The following is a 16,149-nucleotide window of genomic DNA, read 5'->3' as shown; positions in this document are numbered from 1 at the left end:
TACAATTTATCACAATTTGAGCATAGGTACTTCGTTTCTCAAAATATTAAAAGAACTTGCCATGACTCTCGGCAGCAATGAGATCTGAACATTATACATGAAAATGTATCAACTAATTGATCCATAAAATAAAAAGCCAGATTGGATTGGCTTTGAAGGCATGGATGAAGAGGATAGTCCTGGGCTTGCTAATCCTGAACAGCCCTTATTTGCAATATATTTTATAAAGACCACCCTATGCGTTCTTCATAACTACTCTGCAGCAAATCCCCTTTTCCATTTTCAACAGATGGGGCTATAGATAGGCTATAAACAGTCTAGGCTATAGACTGGTTCTAAGAAACCAGTCTAATGGCATCAAATTAATAATTGGTAGAGGCACAGTATAAGCTCAGTATGTCTAACCCGAAAGGCTATGCTCTGGGCCTCATAATAATATCATTTATTTCATCTATTACTGTGCATTTCATTGTTAAGGTGCTCTATTTTGTGAATTATATTTGACCTTATGAGTAAGAGTTAATAAAGCATTATAACTTAAATTTTATAGATGGGCAAACTGAACTTTAAAAAATTAAACTTATTTGTCTAAACTCATTTGTTAAGCACAATATAAAGATATTTAGCTGATTTTAAAGCTATTTCTTGTAGTGTAGCATATTGCATTTCACCAAACTCAGTATCAAGGCAAAACACTGAATATGTTTTTCTTTAACACGTGGTTCCATTTTAAAATAGCAAATTATGTCATACACAAAACATACAGATGCATATAGTATGCTATAGAGTTACTTTAATAAATATTCCATATTGAACAGTGCAATTTTTCATTAACGCAAAGATTCCCAGCCAAATAATTCTACAGTTAGAAGGCTGAATAAAGACTAACAGAAACTCCTCCAGCCAAAGAAAATTGCATAAACACAAAAAAACACTAATAGCTCTACTCTGTAATAGCAATAAAGGCATGAGCTCGCTTTTTCTTGATTGGAGGAAAACAGCATTTTAATGGAATAACCTTCATTTGACATTTAGTTAACTACTATTTCACAGAATCATGTTTCATTAAAAAATGAGAGCCAATCTTAGCAATGATTGCAGCACTAGTTATTACCAAAATGTTTCTTATGTTATTCTCCCAATCAATACTCTGTAAATCCTATTCTAGGATTTGTTTCTCTGCTTTTGATTTGAAAGAGGCATGGAAGGGGGCACAGAGAACTTCCCAAAAGATATTATCCTGAGAAATAATATTGCTTCACAATCTCCAAAGACCAGCTACGTTAGCACATTTTTAACTTATAACACCATTTGAAGATAGCTATTACTTTTCCTTAAATAAAAAAAAGAAATTGAAGTCAGACGTGTCCAGTGAGTTTCCCAAGGTCACATAGGCAGTGAGTGGCCAAAATGAGAGTTGAAACTCAAATCTAGTCAGGTCCTGTCCACCGAAACACCTTTTCACAGTGGAACTTAATTTGACTTATCTCAAACCTAGAAATGCTAAGAAGTTTCATCAATATCAGCTAAGACCTGAGGTCCAGATGGTTTCTTTAGAAACTCAATCCAATTGTATTTCTAATCTTAAAATCCATTTATTCGTTTAATCTTTGCTCATCTGAGCTGGAAAATACGGCAAAGAACACCCACTGAAAAATTGTCTTATTATGGACTAAAGATCGTACTAAGTCCCAATGATACAATGATGAGTCAGACACAGCTTCTCTGTCTCTAAATAACCAGAGGTGAGCACCATGCTAACTACCTGCACAATTACAAAGTGATAGAGCTGCCGGGGTAGAAGTTACTACCAAGAAGAAATGGACTCAAGGGAAAGAAAACTTACTTTTGCCACTGGGCCCTGAAAAAAGATATATTCACAGAGGAAGCAATACTTTGGAATTGAAATTTTTAAAAGTATATTTGTGTTCACTGACATGGAAAGGAGAATGTTGGAGAGTAATAGATGAATGGAAACCCAATATAAGTAAAGTCTTCATAGACTTGGCAGGAAGGGGCACCATGTATAGCTCCATATAACTTGTAATTTAGTATGTTTGTAAATGGGAAAAGGGAACAGAAACAAAGTGGAGAAGGAATAAGTAGGTGGAGGAGAGAGACTGTGTTGGTATGGGTGTGTCGGTACCAGCCATGGTGAGCCTGACAGCAACTAGCCCAAAGAGCACAGTGAGGTAAGTCTGAAAAGGGGGCTCCCTAATTAGACCCCTTCTTATTCCCTAAAGTTGTGATCTTAAAATATAAAACGCAAAAGAGCTACAGGATAGACTAGAGCTAAGAAAAATGTGAAGGCATATGATGTCTGAATGCTCAACTTGATCCTGTGTTATGTGTACCCACTGAGTTTGACAAAGGCATAACGTTGAGAGCCAAGAAGCAGATGATGAAAAGTGCAATGAGGGCTAAGTTCCACAGTGCAAACTTCTTTTTCTAGAACTAATTGTGGATTCTCTCAGGTCTCCATTCCCATAGGTAGAATAAACATTAGGCAGTCGATTACGGACAATGTGTGTTCTTCTGTTTTAAAGTTCTATTATCCATTTAAATACAAGTAGTTATTGATTTGTTTTCTCTCTCTCTTGGTTCTTAAGAAGTATGGACTAAAGTAGGAGTGGGGAAGTTACATTCTGTTCTGGTACTGACTTTCAACTCCTGTTTTCTTCCCAGATATGTCCCACACTCTACCTATACAGGCCTATATCTACACAGGCCATGTAATAATGTCCACAGAATGACAACTGTCACATCTGATTCTTGTAGACATCTTGTCATACATACCAAATAAATATTTATTGGGTGCCAAGTCTATTCCAGGTAGTGTTATCGCTTCTGTAAATAGTCAGTAACGAGGAAAAAGTAGAAATACCAGCCAGGTTGTGCTTCTAAGCTATACGTAGTCCACATCTGAGTCAAATCTGCTAATCTGGAATTGCTTCTTGCCCCTGTGTATTTCTCATCCCACTGTCTGGCCTCCATTCTTTTAGTTGGTTACTAAACCCATCAAAAAGCCTCTTTAGTCATTGGCAAACTGCTTTATATCTGGGGACTTACATAAGTCATGAAAAGTGGAGAACATTGCTTCTCTGAAGAGGTATGAATGGAAAGGCAGCAGTAAGCGAACACCCACCTCTATCCATAAAGTGCTCCATCCCTAGCTATTATTCAATCCTGAAGAGACATTATTTCCTCTTCTCTCCTCTGATTCCTTATATGATATTCTTCTCTTGTTTTTTATAAAACTTTTTATTATAGAATCACTGTGATGTACAGTTACAAACTTATGAACCTTCGTGTTTGCATTTCGTACAGTGATCATTTACCCATCCCTCCACCAGTGCCCATTCACCTCCACCAATGATTCCAGTATCCCTCTAACCACCACCACCCCATCCCCCACCACCCCACCCTGCCTCTGTGGCAGGGCATTCCCTTTTGTTCTCACTCTTTTTGGGTGTTGTAGTTTGCAACAGAGGTATTGAGTGGCCTTCATGTTCGGTCTATAGTCTACTTTCAGTTCGCATTTTCCAACCCAAATGAGTCCTCCCAACATCCTCTACTTAATATCCTTCTCTTGTTTCATGCTCCTGCTCTAGTAGTAAGAGCAAAACTATATAGCTCTTCAATAGAAAAAAGTGTTAACAGCATTACAAAAATATTGCCATTATGAAACAATAATTCAACTCCAGTACATTAAGAGTAATCTAACCAAGAGTCACACACAAAGAACCATTCAGGGTAAGCACAGAGACAGGAAGGCAATAGGTGATAAAGTTTTAATGCCAAGAACTGGGTCTATATATCTTTTGGGGTAAATGAAGGGTTGGAATGGTGGCATTATACAGGAGCACAAGATAAAGAGGGGGAAAAGTTGACACACATGATCTGTTGTGCATGCTCACCGTGGACCTTTTGTATAATATTTAGTTATAGACATCCACCTATGTTTTGAAACCTGAGATCAAGTATTCAGAGGAGCAAATCCTTAGCACCAATGACTGAAATCTTGGAGAAATCATCTCATCTAAGCCTCCTTCCCAACTGCCACTGACAATTCATTTCACAGGTTCAAAATGTTTATCTTCTTCATATTAAAAAAGAGAACATGATTCCTTAATATAAACAGATATAAATATAGTTATACATACACAGATATAGGTACAAATAGGCATTTGCAGGGCAGAGGCAACCTAAAGTATCCCTCACTCTTGATCCAACAATGAAGTGGGTAATAAGTTGGGAAGAAAATGTTCCAGATGGAAAGAGATGAACAAGGAAATAAATGTACGCATTTCCACCCAACTGTTAAGCTTAGACATATTACACATGTGAGGTGATTTTAAAGTTAAACTATCCCTGGATGAACTGCTTTGTGTGCCTCCTGGAACACCTGCCACATTTACTTGTCATCAAAGTGAATTCATTAAAAAGCAGAGCAGCCCCTAGGGCAAGAGATTCTTTGCATAAATTAGGTGCGAGGGATGCAAAGCACATTTGAGATATCTCTGTAGGAGAGAGTAGAAATATTGGTTTCCTGCAGAAATGAATAAGTTCCTAGAACAAACTCTTTAGAGTCTGTTTTTCTGCTTCTACAGCATGAGCAAAAATGACTGCTCTTGGAAGGTAGAGCACATCTAGGGTCACCAGCTCACCCCTCTACTGGTTCTTGAACACCTAAGCAGTTCTTCTGGAGGAAAAAAGTATTCAGTGGGAACACTGTTTTTTATTTCACCTGAATTATCAAGGAACAGATGATAGCTTGTTGACATCCTAACAATTCAGACATGCACCTTTGGGAAGTCATCACCTAGGATTCCTTTTCTACTCCCAGTTTCAGATAAGTACTTCTTTTCTACTTAAACTTGTCAAGGTATTTAACAGGAAAATTGGTTCTGTAATTTTTGGAGCTTGCAAATTAAGAACATCAGAAATTGCCCTAAAGTATCAAGTGGTGTGTAACATGGAGTATGTGTTCCCTCTTTCCTGGATGAGCATACATGGCCAGCATTTGAGACCCCAGCAAAATATCTCAATAGTTCCTGTTCCCAATATTATCATCGCCAACTATCCACAATGACAAAATACAACTAGTTCTGAAAAATAAGTTATCGAAAAATAAGAGATGACTGGATGCTGAATTATATTGAGAGTTTTGAAATATAATATAATCTTCTGTGAGATATCATATTTTTTCTCCAAAGTAAAAATTTCCAAATAAGGAAAAATCATTACAAATGTGTTCCCAAATTCCAGGTCTACATAAGCCTGCAAGTGAATCTGTTTACCATCTATTCATTTATGCAATATCCAAAGTTTATGCAATAACCAAAAACCCAAGTTCTACTATTGATCAGGCTTTTTATTCTAGATTATCAATTAGGATATGCAGACAGGTCCTTTGAAAAATCTAAAGCACTGCCATCAAAGAGTTTGCAAAGGCTGGTAGAGCTAAACATGCAAATCCATAATTACCTTATTGCTCAGTGACACTGATGATGTTGATGATGACAGATCTGTGTATGAAGGTAACTCAGAGGGAAGGAGGAGGTGAGGTAGAGAAGAAATTCAGAACAACAGGAAGGTGATATAGAAGCTGATAGAAGATCAGGAAGCGTCTAATCAGTGGCAACCAGATGATGTCGCACAAGCGGAATCTTTTTTTTTTTTTTTGCTTTTTGGGTCACACCCGGCGATGCACAGGGGTTACTCCTGGCTCTGCACTCAGGAATTACTCCTGGCGGTGCTCAGGGGACCATATGGGATGCTGGGATTCAAACCCAGGTCGGCCGCATGCAAGGCAAATGCCCTACCCGCTGTGCTATCGCTCCAGCCCCACAAGTGGAATCTTTTTTCAAGGACTATTATGACCAAATTATAAGATAAGAACCATTGGTGCATAGGTATGTGGGATTTTTACAACTATATCTGTTTGCCCCTCACGTGAGGAATAATCTCTTAACAAATCTGATCTTCTTTCCTAGAAGCCCTACTGTGATCTTCAACCCAAATTGCCAATATGTGAAACCCTATCTACTCAGTCTTTCCCACTCTTTTTTTCTTCTTTCTACTTCTTGGGCCACACCCAGCAATGCTCAGGGGTTACTCCTGGTTTTGTACTCAGGAATTACTCCTGGTGATGCTGGGAATCAAACCCGGGTCAGTCATGTGCAAAGCAAATGTCCTACACACTGTGCTATTGCTCCTGCCCCAGCCTCTCCCACTCTTAACTTGAACTCTAACACTAATTCTCCTGAAGAATCAGAATTGCTAATGTTAAGATATTTCAGGAGTTGCTTGAGTAAGAGTTAAAAGGGCATTCAAACCCCACCTCCACTGTTCCTTCATTATAGGTGCTGTGTGAAGCAAAGTTACTATTAATTAAATAGTCTTAGTTTCTGTCTACCCATTTGAATAGCAAATATGGTAGCCCCCTGGGATATTTGCCATTCGAACAGTCAATATCAAATATCCTTAAAATACAGACAGACCAATGTTTTAAATGACACATATCAAGATACACTTTTGGAAATTTTAAGATTATGCATTGTAGCTATCTTGAAAAAATTCAAACATATATATTGTTGGTGTCAGAGTCACTGTCCTATGGTGAGCAGAGGTCAACTGGTTTATTCAGGGCTGATGACCGTCCCCCCAGCCAACAGACAAAGAAAGGAATGAGAGCCACTGGTAATCAAATCTCTCAGCATTAATTAGAGAGAAATCATGAAGGGTTGGGGGGGTAGCAATTACAGAGAGGGATGCTGAACAGTAACATAAACAATGAACAGATGCAAATCCCTTCCATTAGGGGAGTTCTTCTAGGAGATCTACTGAAGGATAGAATCTCATCTAGGGGCTCTGCACTCTAGGTTCCTACTGAGAGATCAACCCAAGGGTGGAATTCCATCTAAGGGCATATAGATTTCTCCTTTAAGCAACCATATTAAATCTACTTCTTAATAGTATTTCAAGTCATTTTGCGTCAACACAAAGAGATACAGGCTTTTAGCTATAGCCTAGATTGAGGTTAAATGGTCTCTCTGAACTAATGGTAAAGAATGGCTCTTCCTGGGGATACCTTGTTATATACTCCAGACTACAGTCCTCAGACCAGATTAGTTTTTCCTAAGACCAACAGGGTTTTTATTAAGTTATCTCTTTTTGGATCAGGACAGGGTTTGTTCCATGATGCTGCTCTTAATTTACATTCTTCTACATCATCTGGTGCGTAGGCTGTCCCTTTCAAAGCCAGAGTAGCTTTCAGTTGCCCTGGGTCCATCTTCAGTTCCTTCAATGGGACTCACATTTTTGGGTGTTAGGAACTAAGGTCAACTGAGGCTTAAGTCAAGTAAACATAACGGATGCCCAGGACTAAATATTATTCGGAGTCAATTAACACCCATGTTACCAAAATATAGCATTAACTACTTTCCTGTGTCTATAGAAAAAGGAACTTGCTCTAAAATAAACTATGCAAAACACATAAAGAAAAGAGAAATGCAGCATTTCCCTTACATACACAAAACTCAGCTATCAGAAGATTTGGCTTTACAAGTTACAGTGCCTGATTTGGAGATATTAGTGGTTAACATATAGGGAAAGAAGAGCACAAAGGAGAGGTTGAATGTAAACACAAAGGACTGGGAGAAGTTGAAGATAAACGGGGGACTGGGTGTGCCTCTGGAGCACTGTGGTGGGTGGAACTCAATTAATCTAAGCTCCCTGCAATAGGAGAAAGGACAACCCAATATTAATCATAAAATGCTTGGAACTGTAATCCAACAATGTACTAGTGATTTAAATTGTTATTCCCTCATGAAAAATAATATTTAGGTAGATCCTGCTTGAATCTAAAATTTCAATTCATGTTGTTAACTAATTTTATCCTAATTATTCATATATATTAACATGTCAGTGTTTTTATCACTGAACACAATTTTTAAGTTGTCTAACACCAATAAACAGAGAACAGCGTATTTCTCTGTTTTTTGATGTTTAAGCTGAGAACTTTTAGTATGCCATCCTTTATTAACACAGTCTTTGAAAATTTTTCCAAGATTCAAGGATCTATGTGCACTCCCTGACATTCTAGTAAAAACACCTAAGGGTTTATTCCAGTTGGGTAGAGACAAGTAACTGGAGAATAAAAAAATTAAATTTTGGGGGGAAGGGAAGCGTAGAGAAGAGAAGGGATTGAGAGAAGAGAAGAGAAGGGAAGAGAAGGGAGAGAATGGCGAGGACAGGAGGAGGGAGGAGCAGGGAGGAAAAAATACAGAGTGGAAGGGAAGAATTTCAGGGAAGGAGGGGATAAAGAGATTGGTTCAGTACGGGAGAGAATTAAGAGGAGAAAAAAAGGAAAGGAGAGAGGGAAAGAACGGAAACATAGCAACATATAATAAAATTAATTTAATTATAACACTTACAAAGTGGTTTGTAACTTAACTGTATAATATAAAGTTAAACGTGAAACAGAAGATAGATATTGTAATTTATAATTTAATACTAATAATGTTAAATTGGAAATGCTAAATTGTTCAGTATAAAGAGGAAATGGGGTGAAGGATTAAGACATAAAATCATTCTAAAGTATTCCTATTACTCAAGAGATAATCATATTTTCTTTTGTTCTTTTGCTGTTTTTAATCATAAATAGGCATGCACATATTTAAGAAGGCAGAATAGTTCCCCTTTCCAAGCAAAGAGTAATCTCATTCTACTTCATTTTCTTTTCCACGGAGCATCACTCTAAATTCTTTGAGCTGAATATTCTTATTTGCTTGCTCCTTCATATAGTATTTTTTTCAGTTTCAGGTATACGCCATTGACTTCTCCAAGGGAGATGAAAAGTTAGCTTCATTTCTCATGAAGGCTCCAATGCATGTGCAGTGCACATACGTGCCAATATGGTTAAATGTGATTAAATCACTTCACCATGAAGAGTGGCATTCATGGGTAATAACAGACTGGGTAAAATGCCTAGGTACACAGTGTGAACTTCTGGAAGGACACTCTGACAGAAAGACCAGCTCAAATTAAAGCTGATTAATCTGCTTGAGAGTACAGTTTATAAAGAACCTCTTGACCTGAGAAAAAACAGGAAAAGGAGTTTAACAGAATAAATTAGACCCTCTGCGTAACTGACCTCAGGACAAATGGTTTTTAACTACTCCCACCCAGAGGAATTCAAAATACGCCTCTGCTGTCATCATGGCAAATTTGGGTGGCTCCCTGATTGTACGACCCAAACCTTGAAGACGCGACAATGTGTGGTCATGTCCTCTCAGTTCAGGGTTACTGAACATATGCATTCAGTTTTGGTAAGGTCAAAGCAGAAGATCACGTGGGTTACTTGGGTTTCCTCAGAGATCCCTCCCTCTCATCTCAGTTTAAAAGTAACCCTATGTTTTTCTCCTAATCAAGGTCAGTGGTCTCTGCCATCATGGCCTTTTTAAAATTTTCCTTTGCCTTCTGTTCTCTAAGTACTTAAGAGTTCAAAGTACTCTGATAGCAGATGTTAATTTTAACTCAGTGGGACATATGCTGAGTCTATTGGTCCCCTTTGAGACCAGAAACTCCAACTCAGCAGAAACCACAGATTAGGAATCAGTAAGAACAACAGTCTCTATTGTTATCACTGAGGTGTATAAATGGGGCCACCCTTGTTATCACACCTTGGTTCTTAGCCCTTCAGGGAGGCCTGCTATAGAAATAGTGTCACACTGAGGTCTCTAATAAAATAAGATACTGTACTCTTAAGAAGTAGTAACCCATCTTTTTGAACTTCTTTCTGTGACTTTCATTCTAAAGCTGGAAGTCTATTCTAGGAAATCAGCTTCTTTGGTCTGATCCTCTGTGTGGTGTGAGTCGTTGGCAAGGGCGCACTCTCACAAACTCTTCACTACAAAGCTCCCTGGCTGAGCATTGTGCTTCATGGGATCCCAGAGCTGTTGGAGAGACATTTCATTATTCTCTGAGTCATGGTAACAACTAAGAGATAGCAGGCAAAACACCCGAAAATGTCTCCCTGAAGCAGATGAATGGTTGACTGAAGACAGAAAACCCACATTGTCAAACACTATCAACTATCTAGATATCTAAGTGATAGAAGTTTGGGGCTCAATATTAACCCCTAACACTGAAATTCTGCCTTCTGTTCAGAGACAGAAATGATAGTATCAGATTTAGTATGTGTCGTTCCTGCTGTTATGACCACATAAGACCTCTGTGTCCACCCCCATCTCTGTCCCATCAAGGAACTGCCGTGCCAGTAAGTTCTGAGCAGTCCAATGTCATGGTAATTTTCTCCATGTCATCTTTGCAGTATCTGTTATAAGAAATTTTTTTTCTGCTGGGCATTACCATATAATACAAACATCTACACGTTTCACTTCTGCTCTTGTATGTTCATCTATATGTCTCTATCTTAAAAGCTTATATCTTCAATCTTTTTAGTCCTGCTCCTTGAAGGCCATTTGTCCTTAAGGATCAAGTCATGTACCTCTTCCAATAATCTGCAATTTGTATCTCCTCAATCTTTTACTCCTTCAAGTGAATGAGCCAAGTACTACTTACAGCTTTATTCACTAGGAAAATTCACTTCCTCATTCCAATGTCACCAGAACCACCCTTACATGGGATTGTAATACAGCTCTCATCTATTTTGAGCCTTACCTAAGTACAAAGGCAATCTATTTATCATTCCAACATACCTTTCCTGCCTTCAAATTTTCATATAGGACCTTCTGCAAGCACAGGCACATTTCAGCCGAGGAGCATTGGTTACTATGGCAGGTGGTAAGTGGATGACCTGACCCTGTAGCACCACGTGCCATTCAGTCCCCCTAATGTCCCTCTGGAAGATGTATCCAGATGTAGCATTTCACTGCAGATCTTGTCCAATTTCATGACTTTATGGTTGGTTGTTGATTGACCTATAAAATGACCTATGACCTATGGTCCCCATGGGGGTTCTTGAACCCGGCTTTCCTTACCCTTAACCTGAGGCCGCCAGTGTCCCAGGTGCTGCCCAGAGATGCAGGCAGATGCATGTTTGTCAGTGTGCAGATAGTTACAACACGCCAGTCGAGTGCTTTTGGTAGACTGGGAACACCCGTAAGGACAATTAGAGGCCGCTCCAAAAGCCTCCATCCTTCTAGGAGAGCCTGGCAAGCTACCGAGGATATCCCACCCACACAGCAGAGCCTGGCAAGCTACTCGTGACGTACTGATATGCCAAAAACAGTAACAGTAACAATAACATGCTCTTCGTGTTCCTGGAGCAAGCAGATGCTATAGGGCTGCAGTGGCATGCAACAGGGATGAACAAAGACGTTACTGGTGCCCGCTGAGCAGTCGATGGACAACGGGATGATAGTGATAGTGATAGTGATGGTTGGTATAAGAAAACCCAGCACACAATAACAAGTCCTGACTCTAGGGCTATTTTCTATCTAATGTTCAAATTACCCTTCTCCACCTTTGTCTACTAATATACCAAAAGCTGTTTCTCAAATGGCATTGCATTTTCTGTCCCTTATTTCAGAATCCCAAAGACCTGTCTTACGATTGTCCCATTGGAGTATCTGTACCACATGTTTGCCCATCACTGACATTTCCAAAATCACAGTGTTTGAATATTCATGTGACCCAAGAGTAGAACTATTTTTTTCTTGTCCTAAACTTGTGGCACTGCCCTTTTCTGATCCAGGTCCCACTCAAAACCGTCAGGCTTACAACCTGAAATATATTCAGTATACAACTAGAAATATATGCTTGACTTTGGAATATGCAAATTCCCAACTTAGTCCTTTAGAGTGGCACAGAGAGAAAAAACCGTGAGAAGACAGTGTGCTGGGAGATGCACAAGCGCTAAGAGAAGAGGCCTCAGAATAACACCAACCTTGGCCTCAGACCACTAACCTCCACAGATGATAAATTAATTTTTATCACTTAAGTAAGCCAGCCCATGGTGTTTTATTATCATCCCTTGCACATAAACTTACATCCCACAAACATAAAGATGCATATAGGAATTCAAAGATGCATACAGGATGCTGTGTTTCCTTTGTTTTTTAAAAAATGATGCTGTCTTCACATGTTAGAGCAGCTATAATAAGGTACCAAAGAATGGGGGTAATTTAAAGTCACAAAAATGTAGCCTCACAGTCTTAGAGACTGGGAAGCTAAGATCAGAGGGCCAGTAGCATCTGTACTATTCCTGACCTGCAGGCATCCACAGTACCACTGGTGCCCAGAGAGAGAAAGGGTAACCTGTCTGGTATTGCTTCTTCTTAAGGACACCAATTCCAGCCTCATGAGTTCATCTAAACCTAATAATTCTCAAAGACCCCCATCTCCAAATCTTATCATATTAGCATTATGGAAATGAAGATGCCACAACTAAGTTCACAGCAATCAGTAAATTTTATAGCCTTAGTTTAAAAATTGTTAAGTTCAATTTCATTATCATACTCATTCTATAATTCAAGTATATCAATAATAATCTTGATAAAGATGGCACAAAAAATAGTTGCATGTAACTTTTGTTTAAAAACTGTGTGCGTAAGTTATCTCAAATTAAAATGTACTTGCCAGATTAAACCCAGCTACTAGTCACCAATATTCATTTAGCTCCTCTTTCTTAACACAGGGAATGAGTTTACTTCTATGTCTTTGTGAATTTATGCAAGACCATGTGACTTTCTATTGCCAATGAGATGTGAACAGGATGTGACATGATGCTCCAAAAGTAGCAGGACTTGGTTCTTCACCTGTTCTAGAGACTAGACAATTGTCTGAGTACACAGGTAGAGCAATGTCCTAACATTTGGAGCGCAGATGAATGATCCAGAGATTTCACCAGGTCTGTGTTGATTTCAACTGAGTGCTAGATAAAGTCTCTGTTGTTAGGAATCACTACATGTGAGGTTGCTTTTAGCTATAAAGTAATGCAATCTATAATACAAACCAACCAACTTCAATAGAAAGATTCAAAGATAAAAATGTTGTAAGATGCTACAACAAAAGACAGAGGCACCAGGGCCTTCTGAGGAAGCAATTTTATTAAGTGTGTGGATGTGGGCTGGAGGATTCATATCCAGAACCCGAGCACTGAGAACAAAAGGGAACTTGCTCAAATATCCAAAGTGCCCAGCAAGCAAGGTTACAGAAGCAGAAGTGGGATTATACTAATATCAGGGCATTCCTTTACCATTAATTGGTTGGCAAGACCTCGGCCAGAATCTGTTAGGTGTCTGGTTCACCAAAAACCCCTTCCACTTCCAATCTCACTTCAGGGTCTCACTTTTCCCTTTCCACACTCCTATGGATTTCTGCCACAATAAGAAGCAAAGTTCGAATAGGCTTTATCCAAGAAAGAAAGGATGGAACAACATATTAGCATAGTATCAATGGGGTAAAACTGAAACTCCATCTATAGTCTGATTAAATGGATTCTACTTGCAAACACCAAGCTCTTCTATAAGTGAAGAATATAAGATTTTTAACACACAAAATTTAGCCGATAAATAATTAGCAACTTATTCCTGATGAAAAGATAGAAATTTGAAAACATAATTTATTAAAATTAGATGTAGTTATGCCTATTAGAAAAATCAAGGTCAAGTATCTGTCTTTCTGAAGTTTTAGATGGTAAAGTAAAATATGATATATTTTGGGAAAAATGAAGACAACTTTACCATTCAAAAGTCTATGTTCTACTAAGAAAACTCAAAGAAATTAACATACTGAATTACAAAATAATCTATAAATGAAAAGCTGCCAAAAAAGATATGGAACACATATTCATTAGGCATATAGACATACAAATAAACATCTATATGTGTATATATGCCTGTTATATATGTATATATATGTACATATATATATATATATATATATTTGCCTCTTACTCCATGCCACACTTAGGAACCCCATGTGCACTTGGGGATGCTCCTGACTGGGTTCAAGGGTCACTTCTCACAGTATTCAGGGTTTATGTGGTGCCAGGAACCAAGCCCAGACTTCCTGCATACAAAACATGTGCTCTAGCCTATTAAGCTATACCTCTGGTCCTCATGGTCTTCCTTTTGAGGGAAGAAAAGGTATTTGCAATAACAGTAATAGTAAAAAGCTAGGTAAAAATATGCAGTAATCTTATATTCTATATCATTAATCATTCCGTAAGACAAGATATTGTTGTACAAAACTTATAACTTTACAGGGATATATTTGATATAATTTTAGATCAGGAATATAATAATGGATTACATATTAACCCTAAATTCCAGCCAATATTATAAAATGTAATTAGAGCAGCAGCAGGCCTAAATATTAATACACAGTTACATCAAAAGATAAAGTACTTAAAGCATGCAACTACTCACTAAATTTCTAATATTATTAATAAACTTCTGAATATGTAGTAACATGGTATATATTGGCATAGTTAACATTCAATTCACACATGTAGAGATTTTTATTGAGATTTCAAGGGCATAGTTTTTTCCTACTTAAACAACAACCAAAAACTCTTACATCTGAAAACAGTGATTTCTGGGTAGTGATAATCCACTGTTAATATTCCACTAGGAAATATTAAGTGAGAAGCATTCCATTGGAATTATCTGGAATAGATTAAATTCTGACACTTGTAATGGAGGAAAAATCAACAGAGGCAGAAGACTGGGGAAGAAGGGAAGAAAATAGTTGTGTGTGTGTGTGTGACTTTGAATCAAGTGGTATGAAAAGGTCTCATGAAGAAAGCAGATATTGAATGAAAATGAGAGATTGTGAATAGTCCACAGACATCTGTCAGAAAGAGAAATCAACATTTAGAGAGAAGAGGTAGAATATCTGAAGAACTCATGAATAGACATATATGTTAAGAATTTGATCACAGTAGGTACAGAATAACTAGAATAGTGAGTTATAGAAATATAAAATTCATTAAGCAAACAAGAATAAACCCTATGGGCCAGAGACGGTCGGTAAAGCATATAGGCAGTTGCCTTGCATATGCTGACCTGGTTCAATGCCCAGCATCTCATATAGTACTCTGAGCACTGGCAGGAGTGATCCCTGAGTGCAGAGCCATGAGAAAGCCTTAAACACAAAGAGACATACCCCTCCACCACCCTTCCCTACATCCCCACCCCTCAAAAAAGGGGAAAAATGAAAAACAAAAGACAACAAAACAAATACCTAGATTTGGTGGAAAGAGGGTAGGAGGAATGAGCAGATGCATCGTTTTTGAGCTGGGCATGGAGAATATCACACACATACAGAGATTCCATAGAATGTAAGCCAATGATAAATCAAGGTTTAGAAATCAAAGTTATCAGTTTATTCTATAAGAGTGTATGGTGATTTTTTTCAAGTATGTGTCTAAATGTTAATAATTTCACAATATGTGGGTTAAGATTCAAATTAAATAAAAAGAAAATATTGCTTGAGACAGACAAATCTAAGCTATGACAAGATAACATCTCATATACCCATTAGGATGGCTACTATTTATTTTATTTTCTTTGGTTTTGTTTTGGGGACCACACCTGGTGATACTCAGGGTTTACTCCTGGCTCTGAATCAGGAGCGACTCCAGGGCTGCTCAGGGGACCAGAGGGGATGCCGGGGATCAAACCCCAGACAGCTGCCAGCAAGGCAAACGCCCTACCTGCTATACTCTAGGCTACTATTAAAAAAAATTGAAATTATGCGTTGACAAGACTGTGGACACATTGAAATCATTGCACTTTGTAAATAAAAAAGTAAAATGGGGAAGCCACCATGGAAGAGTATGATGCTTCCAACAATAAAAACTGGTTGAAAGGGCAGGAGAGGGGACGCAACAGGCAAGTGCAAATTTTGCATGTGAAAGACCCTGGTTTGAAATCCAGCACTATGTAATGCTAGGGGTCAAAAACATGTGTACTCTATAGTTAATAGAAAGATGCTGAGTAATGCCTACTTGCTAAAGTGAAAATATAAGAACTTGCTGAATCTAGTGCTCGAGGTCCTTGTTGAAACCCGCTGCGCTAGGCTGAAACTTGGACCCCAGCTAGCTGGAACAATAAACCTCGCTGTGTGATTTGCATTACCGGCTCTGTTCTATGCCCTTGAGGGGTGGTCGATTCC

Source organism: Sorex araneus, chromosome 5 (genome assembly GCF_027595985.1).
Source record: "Sorex araneus isolate mSorAra2 chromosome 5, mSorAra2.pri, whole genome shotgun sequence".
NCBI classification, from domain to species: Eukaryota; Metazoa; Chordata; class Mammalia; order Eulipotyphla; family Soricidae; genus Sorex; species Sorex araneus.
The sequence above is the reverse complement of the archived record's forward strand: the minus strand, read 5'-3'. Positions refer to the sequence as shown.